Source organism: Mastomys coucha, unplaced genomic scaffold, assembly GCF_008632895.1.
Source record: "Mastomys coucha isolate ucsf_1 unplaced genomic scaffold, UCSF_Mcou_1 pScaffold14, whole genome shotgun sequence".
Classification (NCBI taxonomy): domain Eukaryota; kingdom Metazoa; phylum Chordata; class Mammalia; order Rodentia; family Muridae; genus Mastomys; species Mastomys coucha.
In genome coordinates, this window is record NW_022196896.1 from 21,234,038 (window position 1) to 21,255,569 (window position 21,532).

The following is a 21,532-nucleotide window of genomic DNA, read 5'->3' on the forward strand; positions in this document are numbered from 1 at the left end:
TGTCAAGCTCTGGTAGAGTCTCTCAGGGACATCTCTATCAGGCTCCTGTCAGCAAACACTTCTTGGTATTTGCAATAGTGTATTTGTTTACTGTCTGTATATGGGATGGATTTCCAGGTGGGGCTGTCTCTGGATGGCCTTTCCTTCAGTTTCTGCTCCACACTTTGTCTCCATATTTCCTCCAGTGAGTATTTTGTTCCCCCTTCCAAGAAGGACTGAAGCATCCACACTTTGGACTTCCTTCTTCTTGAGCTTCATGTGATCTGTGAATTGTATCCTGGGTATTCCAAGGTTTGGGGCTAATATCTACTTATCAGTGAGTGTGTACCATATTAATTCTTTTGAGACTGTGGCTTGGGTATAAGAATAATTGTGGCTTGGTAAAATACTTGAGCAATACTCCTTTTGTGAAATATTTTGAGGAGTATTTCAACACTTCTTTGAAAGTCTAATAGGATTCTGCCTTACAACAATGCATTGCCTTCCCTTTTAGGATTGTACTCATTGTGTCTCATAAGTTTGGGTATGTTGTGTCGTCACTTTCATTCAGTTCAAGAAAGTCTTTAATTTCTTTCTTAATTTCTGTCTTAACCCATTTTTTCTTTCAGTTGTGAATTTTCAGTATCTATAAGTTTGTAAGCTTTTCACTGTTTATGTTGTTGATATCCAGCTTCAATAAGTGGCAATTAGATGGGATGCAGTGTAGCTGCCAGCAGCTAAGCAAACCTGGTTCATGAAAGAGAGGTAGGGGCCTGGGGACATAGGGGAATCATTGAGTATGTCTGCAGAGAGAAATAACCAGACCAAGTCAAAAGGTTCTGATCAAGGTCCAATGTGTATTTCAGAGTCTGAGACTATATAGGCAGGGAACCCATCCCCCAGTAAGCCAGGATCCTGTGGCCTAATTAGCATCTTGTTGATCTGTCCAGAAAGCTGGTGAAGCAGCTCAACAGGGTGTGGCTCCTAGCAGGAACTTCCAGAGAGGCAGAGAAGCAGCAAGGCAAAAGGGCTTCTTTTATCTCAGGAAACTCCACCCTAAGTGGGCTAGCTGCTTGTGACAAGGACAAAGTCTGGTCCAGCCCTCTTAAGGCTGGGGGAGGTCACAATGCAGGATATTTTTTCAGTTTTCAGGTATTTGTTGATATTTGGTTTGCATCTTTATATGGTCAATTTTGGAGAAAGTTTCAGGAGGTATTGAAAAGAACGTATATTCTTTTGTGTTCAGGTGATGTTTTGTAGATATCAGTTAGGTCCATTTGATTTATAGCATCCATTAGCTCCAGCATTTCTGATTAGTTTTTGTTTAGATGACCTGTTTGCTGGTGAGAGTAGGGTATTGAAATTCCCCCTTATTGGTGTGAGAATATGGTATAGTAGTCATTCATTTAGGAACTTAGGTGCCCTTGTGTTTGGTGCATAGATGTTAAATTTCAATGTCCTGTTGGTTAAATTTTTTTCATTGATGAATATGTAGTGCCCTTCCCTATCTTTTATGATTAGTTTTGTTTGAAATCTGTTTTGTCAGATGCTATATTGTCTACCCCAGCTTGCTTCTTAAATCCATTTGCTTTAAATACCCTTTTCCATTTTGTTATCCTGAGGTGATGTGCATTCTTGATGTTAAGGTGTGCTTCTTGCATTCAGCAGAAAGGTGCATCTTAGATTTCCATCCATTCTGTCAGCCTGCATTTTTAACCAGGAAATTGGGACCATGGATGTTGAGAGATATCAGTGAGCAGTGTTTATTGATTCTTATTATTTTGGTGCTGTAGTTAACTTCTTTAGGTTGAAGTTTTCTTTTTAGCACCTTCTGTACTATTGAATTTTTAGATAAATATTGCTGAAATTTAATTTTACCTTGGGATGTCTTATTTTCCAATATAATGTGATTGAAATTTTTGCTGAATGTAGTAGTCTAGTCTGGCATCTGTGGTTTTTTTTTGTAGAGTCTATAGAAAATTGGTTTAGGCCCTTCTGGTTTTCTGAGGCTCCACTGGAAGTCAGTTGTTATTCTATGATCTCCCTTTATCTGTTACTTGGTCTTTCCCTTGAAGCTTTGTAGTATTCCTTCCTTGTTCTGTATGTTTAGTGTTTTAATTATTATGTGTCAAGGGGATTTTCTTTTCTGGTTCATTCTATTTGAGAATCTGTAGGCTTCTTGTACTTTGATAAATACATTCTTCTTTAGGTTAAGAATTTTTTCTATTATTTTGTTGAAAATATTTTCCTTGTCTTTAACCATAATCTCTTTTCTTTCCTCTATTCCAATTATTATTAGACTTGTTATTTTCATGGTTTCCAGATTTGTAGAGGTTTTATGACAAGATTTCTTTTTTAGATTTAGCATTTTCTTTGACTGCATTGTTTATTTCTTACATATGTCTTCAATTCATGAGAATTCTCTCTTCCAACTCTTGTATTCTCTTGGTAAAGTTTGCCTTTGAGGTTCTTGTTCAAGCTGCCAAATTTTTCATTTTCATTTTCTCCCTTAATTTGGTTTATCCTATATATCTTTTCCACTTTCAGGTCTAGAGCTGTTTTATTTATTTATTCCCACTATATTTTTTGAGCTTCCTTAAGGGATTTATTAATTTCCTTTGTCATATTCATAAAGTCCATTTCAAGGTCTTTTGTTGTACTTCAGCTATCTTGCAATACCTGAGGCCTATAGTGGTGGGGTTGCTGGGTTCTAGTACAGACATATTTTTTTGCCCTCCTTGAGGCCTGTAGTGATGGGCTGCTGGGTTCTAGTAGAGACATATTTCCTTGCCCTCCTTTATCGTTTGGGTTTTATGCCAGCACCTAAGCATCTGCACTTAGGGAGATTAAAATTCTAGGTACTCATATATTCTCTTATCTTGGTTTCTTGGTTTCTGTTGCCATCTTTGTTACTTAGGAGCGTGTGATTGCTGTGTGTTGCCTGGTAGTAAATTGGGGGGGGGGGATCATGATAGATGTGGGGACTGGGATTCTGGCTAAAATGTGTTTCTAGGTGTTGAGAGCTAGCATTTAGGACAGAAGACGGACTAGATGAGGAAGTTCATAAGAGGGATAAAAGCCTGATGTTCTACAGTGATATGCTTAGTAAGTGGGGGCAGAGTGAGAAAGGGACCATGACAAGTCTTCTGTTACAGAGCTAAAGATGAAGCTAGGGGGCTGCACTTGGTGGAATGAAAAGAAGTGTGAAGATCTCCAATTAGCTGTCCCATTTTGCTGGTCTTAGTGGTATACATGTACCTAGGGGATGGAGGCTGAAATAAAACAGTGAGTTGGGGGAAGGAAGTTTCAAGAGGAAGATCTGTGTGTTCCATGAAGGCAAAAAAGGTAAGATGTAGTAAGTGTTCTGTTACAGAGCCGGGGAAAAGGCTGTGGAAGGAGGGGGAGTGGTTGGCAAGGTGAAGATCTGCAGTTAACATACCTGCTTCCTGGGTTCTTTCAAGCTTCTGGCTATTATATATAAGGCTGCTATGAACATAGTAGAGCAAGTGTCCTTATTACATGTTGGAGCATCTTCTGGGTATATGTCCAGGAGTGGTATTGCTGGGTCTGCAGGTAGTAGTACTATGTCCAATTTTCTGAGGAGCCGCCAAGCCATAGCAGCCTTATTTATAATACAAAGGAGCTGGAAAGAACCCAGATGTCCCTCAACAGAGGAATGGAGATAGAAAATGTGGTACATTTACACAATGGAGTACTACTCAGCTATTAAAAACAATGAAATTATGAAATTCTTAGGCAAATGGATGGATCTGGAGAATATCATCCTAAGTGAGGTAACCCAATCACAAAAGAACATACATAGTATGTACTCACTCATAAGTGGGTATTAGCCCAGAAGCTCAGAATACCCAAGATACAATCCACAAACCACAAGAAATTCAAGAAGAAGGAAGATCAAAGTGTGGATACTTCGATCCTTCTTAGAAGGGGGAACAAAATACCCATGGAAGGAGTTGCAGAGACAAAATGTGGAGTAGAGACTGAAGGAAGGACAATCCAGAGACTGCCCCACCTGGGAATCCTTTCCATATACAATCACCAAACCCAGACACTAGTGTGGATGCCAGCAAGTGCTGGCTGACAGGAGCCTGAGATAGCTGTCTCATGAGAGGCTCTGCCAGTACCCAACTAATACAGAAGTAGAGGCTCACAGCCATCCATTGGACTGAGCACAGGGTCCCCAATGAAGGAGCTAGGGAAAGGACCCAAGGAACTAAAGGGTTTTGCAGCCCTATATGAAGAACAACAATATAAACTAGCCAGTACCCCCATAGCTCCCAGGGACTAAACCACCAACCAAAGAGTACACACTGTGGGACTTATAACTCCAGCTGAATATGTAGTAGAAGATGACCTAGTCAGTCATCAATGGGAGGAGAGACCCTTGGTCCTGTGAAGGCTCTATGCCCCAGTGTAGGGGAATGCCAGGGCCAGGAAGCAGGAAAGGGTAGGTTGGTGAGCAGTGGGCATGGGGAAAGAATAGGGGTTTTTTTTCAGAGGTGAAACCAGGAAAGAGGATAGCATTTAAAAGGTCAATAAAGAAAATATCTAATAAAAAAAAAAGAAAAAAACAGCAACATCATCAGCATCTTTTTTTTTAAGTCAGCAGGATACGTTTAAAATTAACCATGAAATATATTCTGTAGTGGGAACCAGATTATAAATCTGGACATGGGAAAGCTTAAAGTCATGTAAACATTCCCATCATTTATAATTAAACTGCTGCAAAGCAACACTATACTCAATTTTAATATACTTCAGAAAAATGTTATTAATATTGTGATACCATAAAAATCTACATTTAATGAAATAGTATTTGTTGCTTTAATTGTCTTGGAAGAATATTACATTGAATGTCAGAAAGATCATGTACAAACAGAGCACCTATCATTTTACTGCAACCTCTGTGATATCCCAGAAGATACACCCTTTGTTAAAAGAATGAAGAAGAGTACACATTAGGGGACCAATGGTTCCAGATGGACATGTAATAGATGAATGCCTTATGTGGTATCAATGAGGGGAGTCCCTTGGTCCTGTGGAGGCTTGATGACCCAGCATAGGGGAATGCTAGAGCACTGAGCTGTGAGTGGGTGAGAAAGTGGGAGAGCACACTCAGAGACAGAGGATGGGGGGAGGAGATACAAGGTCTGTGGAAGGGAAACTGGGAAAGGGGGTAACATTTGAAATCTAAATAAATAAAATAACCAATAAAATATGCAAAAATAAATATCAAGTGTACTTAAAATAAATTAATAATCAAGACAGGATTGACTGAAACCCTTTCTAAATAAAAATAAAAAACATATCTGCTTCCCTGGCTCTAGTGTAATCTCTTATATTTTAATGAATTCCTGATATAAGTTTTGTGAATGTTAAAAGTTGAGAAATCTTTTCTGAGACATGATAAAAGAAGAGTGGATGTCTTTGTCACCTGTGCTGGTAGCTGGAGACAGCAATGCAAGTTTCACTTTATCAGACTTCCTCCTTTTTCTACAATTCCTGTGATGTGGAGTGATAATTATGTCTCTTCAGCATCCTGAAATTTAGCATTACAAGTTGCTAAGACATACTATTGTGTTTTCTCAGTAAAAGACTTATTTTGTTTAATGTGATTTCACACCACTTAATTTTCAATCCACTCAGAAACTCATGTCTTCTATCATCTTTCATATGCCCTTTTCACATTTGGAGCGGTCTTGTAATTTTAAGTGCAGTGCTTTATCTGAGTTTCTTTGAACATCACTTGCCTTTTTTCTCTTGTCCCTTCTGTTCATTTAATTAAACACACACACACACACACACACACACACACACATTTTGCTGATGGAAAACCTCCCTTTCCATTAAATTAGCAACCACATAGGGCTTACTGGTTTGTGTTTTCTATTTCTTTCTTTTTTTTTCTATTTTTGTTTCTCCATATTTTTCTTCAAAAAATTATTCAAAGAGTTTCTTCAGCATATTCTTTTAAAAACCCTCAAATCCAAAACATCAAAAAAGTAATCACACTGTCAGCATGCTACAAAGACAAAATGTGTTTTCAGTGAACAATGAACATCATTAATATTCCATGTGATCTCTGTTTTCTTGGTTCTTCAAAGTTCAGTGTTTTATTTACTCATTTTATCCTTCTAACGCATACTTTTGTTTCTTTGACCATATACCCTACCAAGTCTTACCCAGGTATTTTAAGGAAATGGATTAATGGCCATGTTACAGCTAAAGAACCCACTTTTCACTAATGGCCATGTTACAGCTAAAGAACCCACTTTTCACTTACAGAAGATTTTTTTGAGATTATAATATAATTTCAACATTTTTCTCTTTCTTTTCTCTCCCTCTAACTCCCCTCCCATATATTATCCCCAGTCGCCTTCAAATTCATGGCCTCTGTTTTTTAAAATTAATTGTTATTGCACACACATGTTTTTTATATACAAATATATATTCAAATATAATCTGTTCAGTACATATAATGTTACTTTAATGTATGTTGTCTGACCTGAAGATTTGGCACTGGAAAAACAATTTTTGTATTCCTCTGTGGGTAAGACCACACATCCTGCTCTCAGCTTCCTCACCTGGCTATAGTTCTTTGTGTAGGACTCCAACCTCGTGGACTTTTCTCCAATCCACTTTAGAATGTTTATTGATGTTACTCTTGTTCAACTCATGTTTGGGAAGTCATGTTGATGAGACTTTGTAGTATAGATTCTGATATCATTAGCAGACCCAATCTCACAGAAAACTCCTGGATCTGATGGCTCTTGCAATAATTTTGTTTCTCTTACAAAATGTACCTAGAGCCTTACTTACTTAGGTGCTGAAGTGCTTTGAGGTATATCTGTTGGGACCGGGCTCTGAAACTGTACATTTTGATTGATTATGGTTTTCTGTAGTAGTCTCTGTTGAGAAGTTTACTTGACAGTATGTAAAGACTACACTTTTCCATGTGTATAAAGACAAATGTTTGTATGCTGTTATTACAGATTATGCTGATTTAACAAACTAGAGGTTATAGGTTCTCCTATACTAATTATGACTTCTCTAGCACTGAGCAGTTAGCTAAGCTTCTAGTATTTGTTAACTGGGTCTTAATTCCAATTAGAGAGTTTTGATTACTGCCAAGGTATTGACACTACTATTGCAACTATAGGGTTGCTATTCCATGCTGGTCATTGTTGTGGTTCATAGGTATTGTGGTTGGGTAGGATGGCCAGTTGTGTTCCTCCTTTGGAAGCGTGCATAGTACTTTTTGGTGTCATGAGAGCTAGCCTCCAGTGAGGAGGCATTCAGGTCAGTGCCGGTTCAGAGGTCTTTGGGATCTGTTTCTGAAGTGCATGATGTCTTTAGTGGTAGGGGCTTGTCTTCTACCTTTAGTGGACAGCCAAGGGCAAGAACAGTATGCTGTATATCTTGGGAGTCTCTTGGAGAGCTCTGGCCAACACATCAAAGGTGGCTTCTCATGTCTGGTGTAGGAATTCCTGTTATGTGATCTTTGACTTTTGAAGGGAGGCTTATCAGTCCAGATTAATCACATTTATTAAGATTACACATATATATGTAACTTAAAATATATCTATAACATATACATATATATATGTGTGTGTATATACACAGAATATATGTATGTAATTTATAATTATAATATATATAATAATTATATATATATATACAGAATTATAGTTGATCTTAGGTAAATAGCTAACAGTATGATTCCATTTGGCTTTAAAAGACATCTTTATTATTATTTTACCCATCTCACTCATTCTATATTTAACTACCTCCCCTCCCTAAAGATGCCCACTTTTTTCACTCCTCCCATTAGATCATGTGCATGAATATTCTTACTTCCCCCTTTACTCTCACCCAGTCTTCTTCTGTATTTACATCCACACCACTCCCTAAGGGACTGATCTTTTCTCATTTCTATCCGATTACTTTTCTCCTGTTATTCTTCTTTAGTAACTCACCATCTTCTTTATTTAATTCCCTTTCCCTTCCATTTCCTCTATCTGATTCCCTCTATCTCACCTTTCTCCTTTACCTGCCTTCCACCTTCTTCTTATGGATCAATTTTTAATACTGAGATGAAAAGGGTGTGTCATCCCCACATGGAAGTGATAACATATAAACACGTATACCCAGTTATTTTTTGCAAGTTTTCTCAAAAAATATCTTTGAATTCACTTTGATTCTGACAAGGTCATGTATAATTAATATGCATGTGAAAATCCAGATCATATCCTCTCTTTCTGTCTCTTCTCTAACATGTCAACAATATACTACAATTTCTGTTCCAAAATTCCTTAAGTGATCACTGTGAAAATCTTGTCAAATCTCTTCCTGATGCAAGTGAATGTTTATAGTGACTTACAATGACTTACAAATGGCTGAAAACTAGAATTTATGATGGAGAAACTGACAGAGTCTATCTGACTCTGTACTGCAAGGTGTTGATGGGGCAGAAGAATAGATATAACTAAGGGTGCTCTGTCTTTGCTAAGAGCTCCCACAGAAAGGAAGATAATTAATAGCCTGCCCAGAAAAGAAGAAAATCATTGCAATAACCCTAGCCTTCTCAAGGACCTACAATGTACTTCTCTGTAGGGTCCTTAGACATAAATGGATCTGAAAAAGCATTATAAAGTCTTCCTTTTCAAGAGGATGACTTCTACTTCAAGTCCCAAGAGCCTGAGATTTAGTTTGTTGTGTAGATAGATGTGGAGTGGTCTGTTTCAGACTCCACATTTAAAAGCAGCAGACTGTTTCAGGGGCATGAGTATGTTCGAAACGCCTAGTTTTTCTGTAACTAAGTGAGAGAAAAGGACAAAATCTGAAATATCTCTACTCTTACCTGTAGCATATAAGAAATATACAGAAGTATGACATTAACTAATAATCATAAAACTTTCCGGTGGCTGATGGGTTTAAGCTTATAACTAAATGGCCCAGAAAGCACAGCTATAGAGTGGCTTAGGTTTATTTTCCTCTCTCCTCTCATTTATCCCCATTCCTTATTTGATAATAGCAGAGCATTGCCCTGAAGTCAGAATAATTGCAGAAGGGATGAAAGGGCCAGAAAATTTCCAGGTGGAAAGTGAAAATCTCTGAAAAAATTATTAACTATTGTTACAATACAAAAAGAAAATCCTCATGCTTTTTTCATGTAAAACATGATAAACATGTTAAAATATTGTAGAAAAAAAGAAAACATAAGCTAAAGTTATCGGAATGCTTATGAGTGACTTTGTGTGCTGTGGAAGCCTGCTCACAGCTTATGGTAAGCTTGTTGAATACTTGACACACAACACTCTCAGATGAAGACCATAACATTTTTACACATATTTCCTAAAAGTTACTTGAGTGGATTGTTGTTATTGAATGAATCTTAAATATCCACAATCAACCCAACCCCCAATTCATGTTTTGAATATTTCTTTCACAGCTGGTAGCACTAAATTAGAAGACTCTGGAAACTTGATTATTTGGGGTCTGTCTGATAGAAATAGGTCAGTACATGCTGGTCTGTGGGGGGTATGCTATACTAGGAGACTTCTGTTCAGTCCCCACTTCCTGATCTATTGAAATGGAAACAACCTCTAACATATTTTCTCATTGCTATAAATTATTAACTGTTTTCATGCCTCCCATTGTGATGGATTGAAGTCTTATGCCAAAGTAAATCTTCCATTTCTTAAATTATTTCTATGAGGTCCCATCGTCACCACATCACAACGGGGCATTATTTGTGATTACCATTTTTAGAAAAGAAAATTTAAACATAAAGAGATTAAACATCTAGATCACCAGTTCTCAACCTGTGGATCACCTTGGGGTCTATTGACCCTTTCACAGGGGTCATATATCAAATATCCTACATATCAGATATTTACATTATAATTCATAACAGTTGCAAAACTACCATTAAGAAATAACACCCAAAATAATTTTATAGTTGGGGGTCAACACACCATGAGGAACATATTGAAGGGTCACAGTTAGAAAAGTTGAGATCCACTGATCTAGATAGATTGTGATCACACAGCTACAAGAAAAAACTTAATGCCAAAGACTATTCTTCATTTTCTCTATGGTTCTCATCTTGAGACATACCTGGTATATATGTCTAAGTAAGACTTCAATTTTAAAATGTTTCCTGTCATCCACTAATATACATTGAATAATGGATATTTGATAAGAACCATTAAAATCAATGTGTGTGCTTAAAGAACTTCATTACAAACAGAGATAAGAAAGAATGTCTCAAATGGATTTGACACAATTTTAAAGAAACATAAAATATTTGATAAGTTGGGCCATATATCTCATGATAATATATAACCCAGTTTATATATATATATATACATATATATATGTGTGTGTGTGTGTGTGTGTGTGTGTGTGTGTGTGTGTGTGTTATAGGAATGAGGGAGGATTATAAGCTTTGGATGAATAACAGTAATATCTAGATAGTAGGATAAACTGAACTGTAGTAATCCCCAATATTCCCATGTCCTTATTGCATAGCTCATGAAAATGTTGCCTTAATCAAAATTGCAGTTATGATTAATGTTGAGGGACTTGAAATAGAAATCCTAGGTTACATGGGTGGACCCAAAAATTAAATGAGCATTTAAATGCAAAAAAAGTCTCTTCCAGAAAGAGAGGGAGGAAAGATATTTTGGGAGTTGGTGGGACAGGCAAACTAGAGAATAAAGATTTATTGTTGCTGACTGGATAAAAGCACTGCCATGCAAATATTGATAAGCGGGAAATGAAAGGTAACAAAGTCCTTCCTACAGCAAAAAAGAATATAGGACGGAGAAATGGTTTTAGCCTAGATTAACTTGTCTTAGACCTCTACCCTTCAGAATGTTAGGCTAATACATTCAGATCACTTAAGCCACTCCACTTGTAATAGTATACTACAACAGCAATAAACAACTAACACAGCTAGTTCATGCATATTCAGTGTGATATAGAGCTTACAAAGATATGAAATGGTCCACTCTTAAAGCTCTCTTAAGTGTGGGATGGTACAGCTAAGAAAACCACAGCTCAGAGGTACTGAATGACTCACCCAAGGATTCATTAGGTGCATCTCGGCCTTCAACTCCATGGCTTGCCTGTGCCCTCTGTGCTAAAATGCCCATATGTAGACATACTTAATGTAGAATGGGCTGATAAATCATGAAAACTGGAGATTTGTATGTCTTAATTGTCATGTGGCAAAGGTGATACAGTGGAGCAGCATACAGGTTGTGAAAGGAGAAATAAAAATGACTTATTTTATTTTTATTTTTAGAGACGTCTCCATTTCTCTCAAAGGTATAAATGGAAAACTGTTCATGACTTGTGGTACCAGGGTAGAGCAAGCTGTACCATGCTCAAAAAGTCCTGGTTGTTATAAATGATAGAACCATTTACACCTCAAAATGGAAAGTTGTTTCCAAGATCCATCCTGTCAAAATTTACAGTAGTGTTGATTTTTTTAATAAGTCAGTTTGCTAAAATCCTCCTGTAATTTCAATTAGGCAAATCATCAAAATAACTTGTTTTGTGACAAACCCTTATATTAGGAATCTTTTAGTGAATTCACCATATGTTTAAAATTCCAAAAAGATTAAGACAAAAGGAGAAACGTTTGTCCAGTTCAATCTAAATCACAGGGAGCACAGTACCCATGTTACATGGTTGCCAAGTAAAACTGTGAATGGTTTAGTTGTCCAAATCATCAGGTTAAAAAATGAGGATTGACAAATGGATCAAGGACCTTCACATCAAACCAGATACACTGAAACTAATAGAAAAGAAAGTGAGGAAGAGCCTCGAGCACATGGGCACAGGGGAAAATTTCCTGAACAGAACACCAATAGCTTATGCTCTAATTGACGAATCGGATCTCATAAAATTGCAAAGCTTCTGTAAGGCAAAGGACACTGTCAATAGGACAAAACGGCAACCAACAGATTGGGAAAAGATCTTTACCAATCAATATCTGATAGAGGGCTAGTATCCAATGTATACAAAGAACTCAAGAAGTTAGAGTCCAGAAAACCAAATAACCTTATTAAAAAATGGATTACGGAGCTAAACAAAGAATTCTCAACTGATGAATACTGAGTGGCCGAGAAGCACCTAAAGAGATGTTCAACATCTTCAGTCATCAGGGAAATGCAAATCAAAACAACCCTGAGATTCCATCTCACATCAGTCAGAATAAGTAAGATAAAAAACTCAAGTGACAGTGGATGCTGGCAAGGTTGTAGAGAAAGAGGAACACTCCTTCCTTGCTGGTGGAATTGCAAACTGGTACAACCACTCTGGAAATCAGTTTGGTGATTCCTCCTGAAATTGAACATATTACTATCTGAGGAACCAGTTATATCACTCCTGGGCATATACCCAGAAGATGCTCCAACATATAATAATGACATATGTTCCACTATGTTCATAGCAGCCTCATTTATAATAACCAGAAATTGGAAAGAATCCAGATATTCCTCAACAGAGGAATGGAGACAGAAAAATGGTATATTTACACAATGGAGTACTATTCACCCAATAAAAACAATTAATTTATGAAATTCTTAGAGAAATGAATGGATCTGGATAATATCATCTTAAGTGAAGCAACCCAATCACAAAAGAACACACATAGTATGCACTCACTCATAAGTGGGTATTAGCCCAGAAGCTCAGAATACCCAAGATACAATCCACAAACCACAAGAAACTCAAGAAGAAGCAAAACCAAAGTATGGATACTTCTATTCTTCCTAGAAGGGGGAACCCATGGAAGGAGTTGCAGAGACAAAATGTGGAGCAGAGACTGAAGGAAGGACAATCCAGAGACTGCCCCACCTGGGAATCTTTCCCATATACAACCACCAAACCCAGACACTATTGTGGATGCCAGCAAGTGCTGGCTGACAGGAGCCTGAGATAGCTGTCTCCTGAGAGGCTCTGTCAGTGCCCAACTAATACAGAAGTAGAGGCTCACAGCCATCCATTGGACTGAGCACAGGGTCCCCAATGAAGGAGCTAGAGGCCCCATAGGAAGAACAACAATATGAACAACCTAGTACCCCCAGAGGTCCCAGGGACTAAACCACCAACCAAATACACATGGTGTGATTCATGGCTCCAGCTGCATATGTAGCAGAGGATGGCCTAGTGGGTCATCAATGGGAGGAGAGGCCCTTGGTCCTGTGAAGGCTCTATGCCCCAGTGTAGGGGAAAGCCAGGTCCAGGAATTGGGAGAGGGTGGGTTGGTGAGCAAGGGGATGGGGGAGGTAATAGGGGTTATTTTCAGAGGGGAAACCGGGAAGGGGGATATCATTTGAAATGTAAAGAAAGAAAACATATATAAAAAATGGGGACTTGAATATTGAAAAATATCACTTGCCTGAAGAAATGGAGTACTGGAAAAAAGGATGAGTTATTTGTTCAATAAAACCTTTTCAGTTCTCAAGGCATCTAATAAAAATGGATGGGGATAGAAGGTTATTGTGAACTAATTTTGTTGAATCCAGGTATATTCTTTTTATAAACAAGCTTTTAAAATTCGTTTTAATTCAGGGATCCTGTGTTAACTAGATAAGTTTTTAGACTATATTTATTTAGTTTGGATTACTGAAACAATGCTGGACTCTAATCTACACATCAGTATGAATTGTTATAAGTACTCTCATGCTGTCCAGATAAGTAGCTTTAAATTTCATTTTATTTAACTACAGGAAACTTATTTTTCACTAACTCCATTAATGATTGTTGGATTTTTCAATTATTATCCATTTTCACATCTCTTTGCTTTTATCAAATCCACAAAATATCTTAAATATCAAAATTTTATTTCAATTCATGTATTGAAAGATATGACATCATTCTAAAGTATTGTTTGAATATGTATAAGTCACTGTGGTAGTATTCATGTAAAAAATATTAAACCACTAAGCATAGGGAAAGTTACAAGAACTTTATGCTATTTTTACATGATTGAGGATGAAGATATAAATATGTACAATTAAATATATCAGATGATCTTCTGGTGGTTTTTGGTTACATGATCAAAATATTGGTTAATGGCAAGTATCCCTTGACCTATTCTTGTTCTCATACTTGGTGTTTGACTAGGCCCTCTTTGTAGTTTGTTTGCATGTTGTGTGTGTGTGTGTGTGTGTGTGTGTGTGTGTGTGTGTGTGTGTATTCTGGGTACTATCATTGGCATTTACGTTTCTTTTAAATTAGGAACTAATATGTGCTTTTTTATTTTCAGTGCTGAGGATTGAACTCAGGGCTTTGTGTATACTAGGCAAATAGCCCATTACAGTACTGAACTTGGAACCTCCCAGCCTGAAACCACCATTTTTAGAGTGGATAATTAACACTTAAAATATACATATTATAATATATCCAAGATGATTTCTTATTTGTAGTTTATAAACATGAAAGATATTCATCTATACATGTGCATATATGTGGGAGCCATTTTGTTAATAAATAATAAGAATAACAATAATAGTAATAATCAGTTTGGTAGAATTTGTCCTTCGTACTACTTTCATTGTAAGATAGCTTCTGTCTTAATCATTTCTTTTGATCATGCAATACAATATTTGACATGGACATTTAAGGGAGAAACTTGATTTTACTTCCTAGTTCAAAGTTACATCAACATGTTGAGAAATCCAAAGCAGCAGAAGCTTGAGGCCTCTAGTCACATTGAATCTATAGTCAAGAAGCAGAGCTTAATACTTGTGTTCATGTCACCTTTTGCTTTTCATACAGCCCTGAATCATATGGTGCCACTCACAGTAGGCACATCTTCCAACTCTAGGCATGCCTTAAAGACTGTCTTCCATGTGACATTAGATCTAAAGAAGTTGAAAATTGAAATTGAAATGTATCACAACTCCAGTTTTGATCAAGGCGATACTCATTTACATCATTTTGAATCATAATATGTTTCATTTTTGTCCTCCAGTTCTCAAATTTATCTCATAGTACAAAATGCAATCATTCTGGGAAAGGGACATAGGAAAAAACACACAGTTTAAGGTAAAATCTACATAGTTTAAGGTAAAATCAGCAAATTTAGCATAGATTGTATTAGCTGGGAATTCAAGGCTTAGTAGAGTTGGTTACATTGTTTTCTTAAAGGCAGGTTAAACATAAAGAGGCTGGAAACACAGTAGGACAGTCAGTTAAGTACTTAGTCTTAAGTCATTTCAAGTCATATTATTAACTTAGTTGCAAGATCTTCTGGCAAAGCTTCTGTCTCTTTGAAGGAAGATATTTTCAGAAATCATATTATCTTAGATCAGACCAAAGCAAACCCCAAAATCTAGCAAAGCTAACCCCAAATCCCGCCTCTTCATAAATTGGATCTGAGTCCCATGCGGAAATTAGATGGGCACCAAAGGGTAGCATTTTCCCTACAGTTTTTCTGTGTGTGGCACATGTAGCCTCTCTCTTGGACCAGTTCCATTCAATGCCTGGGGATTTCATTGGTGGATATCCTCTGGTCCAGACATCTTTAACATCCTAGGGTGTCCATTGTAACCCATGCTTCATAGTCACAAATTCATGCAGTTGCCACTCAGAGCTTTCTATCAGGAACTCTAACCCTGCCACACATTGACTGCCCTTGGTGACTCTCTAATACTGTGTATCAAGACTCTGTGACCTCTTGGTTTTATCATTTTTATGCCTGAGAAGACAATACAAAGTGGATAATGTTGTCATGCTCTGCTGCCATCTTGGTTTGGAAGCATACACGTTTGGACCATTGTGGAATTCCTTATATGCCTTGATGGCTGAATCTGAACATTCCTTGAAGGGAAATTTGTTTAATGGCAAAAATTCCTTTGAAAAATTCTTAGCCCAGGGTTTACATTTCATAAGAATATGCTTTTTATCATGTGGAGCTTCAGATGAGTTGAGTCATGTCTTTGGGACACAATTTTCTATTCTAGTGGAGAAATGGAATTTTCTCTTCATCAGTTACTTTGTCATCTGAATTCTATTTGTCCACAATTTAAAATGTGACCACACACATATCCTTACAAAGCTGCACATTTTTCCTATCATTTTTGTTCATGTTTTCTATCTTTTTTTCCACTGTGAATCTGGAAAGTGAATTAATCAGTTGTCATTACAGTTTCAGTACTTTCCTATCTTGAAATTTCCTCTACCAAATTTGTCCAATAACTTTAATTCAACTACACCAGGGTTCTCAGGACATGAATAGAATAAGTGCCATGGACCAGGTTCGTTACAGGGACCCCATTTTCCATGGGATGAGAGTTCTGGTCAGGTGGGCAACTAGTCTGCGGATGACAGACAGAGTTGACACAAGAGTGTGCTGAATCTGAATGTCAAGGAATCTTTCAAGGAATCTGCCTTATCCGACAGGTTGTTCTCAGAGTTAGCAACAGAGGTCAAGCACTTTTCTTAGGGCAGTCCCACAGAAGACAGAACTATTTTACATACTAGAGAGTAATTGAAGGGCTTCCCTCACTCAAGGGCATTAGCAAGAACTGTTAGATCACAACTTCCTAATGCTTGCCTCCAGCAAGACCCAGAGAATTAGCAGGAACTGCTAGATTGGAACCTCCTAGTGCTTGCCTCCAGCAGACCCAGTGAATTAGCATGGGAATACCAAAATAGCCCCAGCAGGGAGGGCACCACTGCTCTTCTGCCTGCTTCACACCTGCATACCTGATCCTACCAACCTTGATGCGGTCATTTGCGTATATGACTCCAGTCTTGTTCTCTGATCCTATTGACCTTGTTGTAACCCTCGCCCACCAACGTGACTCTTGTCATCTGCCCTGCTTTCTGTATGCTATTTAAGACTGAATTTTACCTTGTACAAATACATTCAGATTCAGCACACTCATGTGTTGACTCTGTCATTCGCAGACATGTTGCCCACCTGACCAGCAGAAAACGGGGTTCCCATAACGAACCCGGTCCGTGGCAAATAAGGCCAGATTTTTGTCCCTAGTGAAATTCCTGATAGAGTACTTATTCCCCACTGAACCTCCTGAGTAAAGTCTGGGTACTTGTGGTTTCTCTCAGTTTTCTCATCTTCTTCGTTCCTAGAACAACTGATTAATCCTGGCTTACAGCCCACTTAAGACTTTTATAGCCCCAAGATCCAAAACTATTTTACATTCCCTGAAAATCTGTTGTAAAAGCCTGAGACACACATGGCTGACTTTACCACAGCAATAATTAAATTGTTTTGCATCAATTTTCTGTCTTCAACACTTTCCTGTTGCTGTGAGGAGATACTCTAACTGAAACAACATAAGGAAGAAGGAGTTTCTTTTGGCTTACAGTTTTAGACTACAATTCATCATGGGTCACAGCATCAGGACCTTAAGGTCATGAATCCAGTCAAGAAGCATAGAGCTCCGAATATTTATGCTTTTCTTCTTCCTTTTGATATAGTCAAGGAGCCCACCCCAGGGACTGGTGCTACCTGCGTAAGGAAAGTTTTTCCACCATAATTATCCTAAGCATGATAGTGTCTAACTGGTATGTTCAGGGGCCCATCTTCCAGGTGTCTCTATTCTCATTAAGTGGACAATTGGGTTTAATCATAAAATATGATTAATGATATACTGTATTTTCCTCAGCTTGCTTTATTTATAGCTGTGTGCCAATATCTTGATGGGTACTATTTCCACAGTTAATTCTATCTGGAAATGCCCTCACAGACATATCCAAACATATACCTCACTAATGCCTTAGGCATTAATTAATCCATTCAATTCAATGATTACAACATTATTTTAGTTTGCAGGGGGGGTACTATTATATCTCTTTGAGGTCTTCAAAATGCACAGTAATATATTCCAAACTTTAAATGTTTTAAGGAGGGGTAACAAACAAGATCTGATGGTATAGATATGCCATGCTAGTACTTGGGAGACTAAGGCATGGGCTGGGCCTAAAAGTGAATGAACAGGGTAAAAGAAAAGAAAAAGAGAATGTGAATCAAATTACTTTATTCTCCTTTTCTTGCTAACTCAACTACTAATATGTAAGCAAGTAGCTCCACATTCCTATATTGACAGCCACCAAGGTGTCCCCACTAGGACAGACTCTAAGCCAGAATAAATTCTTCTTCCTTTAAGTTGCTCCTTGGGGTATTTTGTTACAATAAGGACAAATGTAACTACTGTGATAGTGAACAAAGAAGCTACATAATATTAACATTAGAAAAGCAATTTACAGGCTAATCCATGTATTAGATATTGAAGTAATAGTTCAATAATACACAGAGACTGGATTATTGATGGCAAAAGTAATCCATACCACTTTTGAACACAGTGATAAGTAAGTAAGAGAGGGTTTTAAGTGGAGTGAGTTGCTTGAGAAATGTAACATGATATTTACTAAAAACTGAATACCAATGAATTCTAGGCATTCAAATAAAGGAAAATTACAGATAAAAGCATTCTTCTGGGTTAAGAAGAAGTAATTATCGATCATTTAAAAGCTGCCAGAAGGACAGATTAAACATATGGTCCTGACCATTTTTTGTAGAAACAAGCCCTAGTTTTTGTAAAGGAGTTTATAAAATATTTGGGTCTCACCAGAGCAGTTGCTGTCCCTCTTTACACATGGTGGTAGATATCCAAGGACCATGAACCTCTTTACAAGTGTCAAGCTGTTACAGTTTGCTTCCAAAAGCTACTGTTTTGAAATGTTTCATTGTTTCCCTTCTGGAAGGCAGCTGTCAGTGATGATTACAAAATGTTCTTTGAAAGATGACTAGCAGCACATTAAAAGGGGCTGTTTCAGTAGCCAGAATTCATGGCTGCCTCCTACGTTTGGCATCTTCCTTCCAATAGAGCAGGAAGTCTGGAGAATGCTTGTTTAGTCAGGAAATTCACATTCATTGTTTGTGCTGGCTGCCTGAGTGGGTAAGTGGGTCTTTATATTACTGTCTGGTAGCAGTGTACTTTCAAATCATTAATGATGTTTGAACAGTTGTGAAAAGAACTATAAAACTGGATTATGTTTATGGACTTCCTTTAAGGTGCTATAATTCCTATAAATATTGCCTCCATAATCTACTGAGAAAATCAGAATCCAATAGAAATAGAATTAAGTGTGAGGTAATAAGATGGGAGGCTTAAACTAGCTAGTATTTCAATGAAAAGCAAATCTTCAAATACATATTTAACAGGATCTTTGTTGCTTTCTAGTAACAAATTGCATTTAATTTAAATTTTTAAAAGGACCAAAAACAAGTTGATTTTTCTATTGGCCTCTGGAATAGTTGTGTATATTTAAATGCCCCATGCTTCCTTCCTGGACTTAAGGTTTCTGAGAGACCAGATCTGTCTTCACCTCTTCACATGTAATCTGCAGAGGGATGAACTCTTAGAGCAGTCCTGGCAGAGAAGAAATATCAAATGCTGTATTACGTAAAATAATGAAAATACTAATTAGAAGAATAGCTATCATAAAAGTGGTAACTACCAGTCACTTGTGGGGAGATTTGAGACTCTTTTCTGAATAGCAGAATTATAAATATGAATATATTTGCACACAGTAGGTTAGGCACCTTATATACAGGACTTATATATTTGGACCTTCTTTATTAGGACTACCTGGTGTTAAAATCTGTTGTTTGGGGGTTTCTTGTTTTTTTTTCTAAAACTGCAATACCCTCTACCTAGAGAGGTGAAGGGGTAAAACACATGTGCTAGGAAGGCTTTTACATAGATATTATACCACTGTGGCAAACTGGGAAACAACAATTCTAAAACTGATTATTTTACTATAAAAAAGTGAACAGATATTGTCAAGAGTTTGATGTTTATAAGAGATGATAAAGTAGTGAAATTCGATATAAAATTTCTCAGAGAAAGACCCCTTGTGTGCTACAAAGGATGGCTAATGAGGACTTCTAGTCTTCAGGGTTACTATTAATATCCTTTCTAAACTTGCACTCAGTTATGTGTGGCAAATATTTGACTCTTAAAAATGAAAACCAATGATATATGGCTTAAGTTTATCTTAGAAGCATTTTAACCCTAAAAACCTTAGTAACAAATAAATTATAGAATTTTATGTCATTCATGAGTATTTAAACATTTTATATTATATCTACCTATTCACTCATATATCCAACCAACCATCCACCCATCCACTCATTCATCCATCCACACACCTATCCATCCAGCCAAGCACCCATCCATCCATCCATGTATATATCCATGCACGTCTACAAGGCTATGTTGTATGGTTATAAAAGGATCTAACCTCTTAAGCCATACTCTTGATGTTTAAAACTTAATTTGACACATTACTAATGAAGTATTCTTGGGACTGCACTTAATCTTTTGTTGCCTCAGTTTCTTGATTCCTTAAATGTATATATCAGTCACTATTAGATTATAGGTCCATTCTGATGACTGACATTAGTTTACTTCTGGATGTCCATCAATGTTCCTAACATTCTGGGCATTTTCATGTCTTCTGCTAGGGAACACAAAGTGATCTCATTGATTCTCTACCCATACCAGTGTGAGATGCTCAAATTAAAGCAAAAATGAGAACAAAATCCCTCCCAGAAATGTACTTAGTGTAAAGACTGCTTTACAGTGTTTAGAAGAGACAATTTTATCACAAAACCCTGTGGCCATTAAATTTTCTGTTGACCCCAATGCTATGCTTCTATAAAAATAAGTCAAACATCTAGATACAGTTTTTTAGATGACTGGTTATATAGACATAGCTTTAAATAAACCTCTCTCTTCCATTTCACAAAATAAATTCTTTATGTTATAAGAGGACTTAGTGTAAGGTTTCTCTAAATAGCAAGCTTTCAGAGCATTCAAAATATGAATCAATTTATAAAAATTGATTTATATACAACTTTACAGGAACAAATCTATCTCAGAAAAGCTGTTACAGGACTCCATCCAAAAAGCTTTAACAAATGTGGAAGCAATTGCTTGTCTAAAAGCAAAAATCACTTGTCAAAACTAGGACACCCCCCAATTCTTTCAACATCTACATCTTTATTTAGTCTTTTGACCCTATGTCCAAACTAAGTTAACATTACAAAAAATTTTATAATAGCAAATACACAGACCAGAAGTAGAAGCAGGCATTTTTGGAGGAAAAAATATTGTTCTATTTATCGATTGTCAAGTAAAGTTAATTGATAATTTTATAAAGCGAAAGTTAAAAATGAAATTCTCCATCATTAAGGATAATTTCTCTACTCTGCATGAACCATGTAGCTGTTTTTCTTGTTTTAACTAGTTATTTGTTGATCTTAAAAGAAAACAAAACTCAATCTAAAAGCATTCATTAGTAGGAAATTCTAGAAACCCTGAAAGGCAATTAAAGTAACATTTAGCACACTAGCAATAAGCATATAAATAATAGTCATAGCCAGGTACAAAAAAAAAAAAAAAAAAAAAAAAAAAAAAAAAAAAAAAAAAAAAAAACTAAACTCAAACCAGAAAGAACTCCCTTTCCTGAGGTGGAG